The sequence below is a fragment of the Orycteropus afer genome, unplaced genomic scaffold (genome assembly GCF_000298275.1).
Source record: "Orycteropus afer afer isolate SDZICR_OR568_19922 unplaced genomic scaffold, OryAfe1.0 scaffold00268, whole genome shotgun sequence".
Lineage (NCBI taxonomy): Eukaryota > Metazoa > Chordata > Mammalia > Tubulidentata > Orycteropodidae > Orycteropus > Orycteropus afer.
The window spans coordinates 1,586,037-1,589,483 of NW_006921855.1; positions in this window are offsets into that span (position 1 = coordinate 1,586,037).

Here is a 3,447-nt window from a genome sequence, read left to right on the forward strand (position 1 = left end):
GCGGAGAGCTGGTCCCGGCACTGTGCGCCTCTGGCCGCCGCCTCCGGCTCCCGCCTTGCTCCACGGCCCCCGTGCCGGCTCCGGCTTCCCCGGCTGCTGAGGAGACGCAGAATCTTCTCGTGTTCATGCAAAGGTGGCCCGGCTCCGGCGAGGCTGTTCTGCGGAGTCGCCGGGCTCCACGGCCGCCCTCACTCCGGGCGTCGAAGCCCAGCCAGAATTCCCGAGACGAGTCCGAGCCGCGGCTAGAGGAGCCGGCCCTGAGGGAGGCGGCGGGGTCGACTGCTTACTGCGAAGCTACCTCCATGCGACCCTCCCCTTCCCGCCCCTTTTCCTCCCCCCACTAGCCTGTCTGGGTTCTTGGGCGCTTATTGTTTTAATGATTTTTTTTTTTTTTTTTTTGGTGGTTGTTATTGTTTTGGTCCTTGAATGTGATTTTAGCGGCAAGTAATGCGTCCTCGCTCTTCTTGTGCTCTCCGGAAGGTTTTCAGAGAGATCTCAGTGCATCCATTTTCTCAGATCCTCTCCTTCTTTCGGGGGAAGGATCTAAGGCCCCGCAGGCGCCTTGGGGCGTGAAGGCGGCGGGTCCGGCTCTCAGAAGAGTCTGTGCAGCGGTGCCGGCGCTCCCGGGTGGCAGTGCTGGCGTTCCTGGTCTGAACTCCGTGGAGGGACCAGCTCTCCGCAAGCGTTTTTTTCCCAGCAAGATCTCCATGTACAGCTACATCTTTAGGGCAGCTCGGGTTAATATATGTCGTCAGAGGCTCCGCACGCCAATCCCGGGGCGGCGGGGGCGGCGCCTTGCTCTCTCCGCAATAAAACTTTTTTGATGTTCAAGTTGCTAATTGCCGAGGTCCTCTTTCAGGATTGGCTGCCTCTTCATAACCATAAGATAATTAAAACGAAGGGGGGGGGGGCAGAGTTAAAAAAAAAACTTTTTTATCAGCTAGAGGTTAATGCAAGTGTTTAACAAATGCTTCGCTATTATTTTTTCCCCCAAGTCTTAAATATTGAACATCAAAAAAGGTACAGTATCATTTCTCTTTCTTCTCTAGTTAAAAAAATAAATTGCTTTTCGAAGTGTTTTGTAGGTAACCGAGACAAGAGAATAAGCAAGCAGTATCGTGCGGGGTCCACGAGCAGAGACGGTAGGCGGCGGGGACCCCACAAAGGGGCGGCTGCAAACCGCGCGGTCTCCTCGCCCCCAGCAGGCGGGGACGGCTGCTGCTGTGACCTGGGTGCAGGCTGGAAACACCCGTCTCCCTCGCTCTTTACTCACCCACCACGTTACTGCGGTTGGGACGGTCTTAGGTGGCTAATGTTCTTGTGGCTGTTTTTCTTCGAGGTTTTGGTTGAGACCCCTGGACGACTTGTCCAGGAGATTGTAAATGTTCTTATTTCCGTATTCTTCAGGGACGTCAACGCTAAAGAAGACCTGGGGCGATTTCAAAGCGCGGGCACCTCGATTGCCCGAATCTGTGGTGTGGCCGAAATCGGTGTTCCCATGGTTTAACCAGCCTGTTTGGTAAGTAACCGAATATTTTTTACAGCGTGTTCAGAGCTTATTTTCCAGTTTTTATGAACAAACATATAAATATATCTCTGCATTCCTGCCTCCCCCATAAAAGCGGGCATCTGTGGAAAGCAGGTTTAGTTATCGGAGAGGAACCATTAAACGCCACTTTAAGAGACAGGCGGGGAGGACGGCTCGTGGATGTTTAGACTGCTTGCCTTGGTGATCTTGAATGCATTACAACAGAAAATGGATCTCCACTTGTAAGTCACCAGCCTCGGGGCAGCAGGGTTGGGCTGGGGCGCCCGCTTGTCGTGAGCATCTTTAGAAGACGAACAGGGGTGTGGGCACTTGGCGTGAGCTGAAATCACCCCGGGGGCTTAGCCCCCAGGCGGGAGGGAGGCTGAGGTGTATATGGGGATTCAACGCAATAGAATTCGTGTGAAAAAGGGTGCCAAGAGGAGTTCGCGGGCGCAAAATTAGAGAGAGCTGAAGGCATAGTGTACAGAAACAGAGGCTGTGGAGGCCTGGACTCCCCGCTGGGCCTGGCCAGGATTACTGGCAGAGACCAAAGATTCCACCTTGGGCATCGTCCTTTGGAGGCAGGCAGTGCCGGGTCGTAGGCCATAAGGGAAGCCCCTGGTTCCGCACACTTGAGGGGCCTTGGGAGGACAGTCCTTTCCCTGCCGGTTGGGCGCTCATCGCGGTGTTCATGGTTCTGCGGTAGAAGGCGAGGTCAGCGCAAATGGAAGGCGAGTCGCACCTAACTCCCGCGCTGCCAGAACTGGGGCTGGGTTTCCCGCCCCACCCCGGGAGTCTCGGCAGCAGCTTGCGCATTTTCTAGGTTTGCAAGCTGGGCCATAGTAAAGGCGAGGGTAAAAACCCAAGGAGAGAATTGATGCTGAGCCCATTCTGTCCCTGCAATAGGAGGTCACTTTTCCTCCACAATTCCCAGCAGTGTGTTAAGGCAGAGGCAGGGGTGAGGAGTACCAGAAACCAGTCCAGAACCAATCTCAGAACAAAACTGTGACTTTCGGTTACCAACCCTCAGCATAGGTGGGTCTGCAGTTTTGAGCACAAGGTCTTTTAAGACCTAGTTTTTCAAAGAAAGAATACAGGTAGTATGCAGCATGTTCTGTTTATCATTTTAATGGGAGGGAAATTCTGAATGTGTAAATATGGGGAGTTCAATACTGTGACATGTGATACATTGAAAAAAACAGATCTGTTTATAAAAACACGTTTAGGCCTTGGAAGCAGGTAGACAAAGTAAGAAGTTGGTTGCACCCAGTCTGGGAACATAAAAATTCAGGGGAAGAAGTTAGTTGGCTGCTTTCAAACCCAGTCGGAGTTTTGGAGATTGAAGACAAGGGGAAGAAAAGATTAGGCTGAGGGCTGTGCTGGAATTTGGGATGTTCTGTCCACAAGAGGTCAATGACCTCAGCAGGGAAGACTTCAGAATGTACCATGATCAGCCTTTCTCATGCTCCTTTAACTGAAACAAAAAATAAGTGAATCACTTCATGGTCCCAGATAACATGGAGAATGATAAAAGAACAACATGGGACCGGGAAAAAAAAAAGTTGTAAAAGATCAGTTCTCACTGACAGCATCATTATCAGTTAATTACTGTGATCCAAGGATCTATAGCTTCATGCATCTCAGAAACCTAAACCGAGAGGCTGTAGCCACAGAGAGGTACACCTATAGGTGGCCTGGAAAGAAGGGATAAACCAGGGAATGCTAGTGGTGTCCTCAATTGTAGTGACTGACCGGGAGAGGCCAGGCTTGCTTTACCCAGGTGTACCCCACCCTGACAACACTCTCAGAGGCGTGCAATTTTTATTCTTTGTGCCCTCTTTGGCATTTCTAGCTCTGGGTCTCATGGGGCTGCTGAGTTACCCTGCTGCTCTGGAAAGCAGGCAGTGAAAGATGTCAAC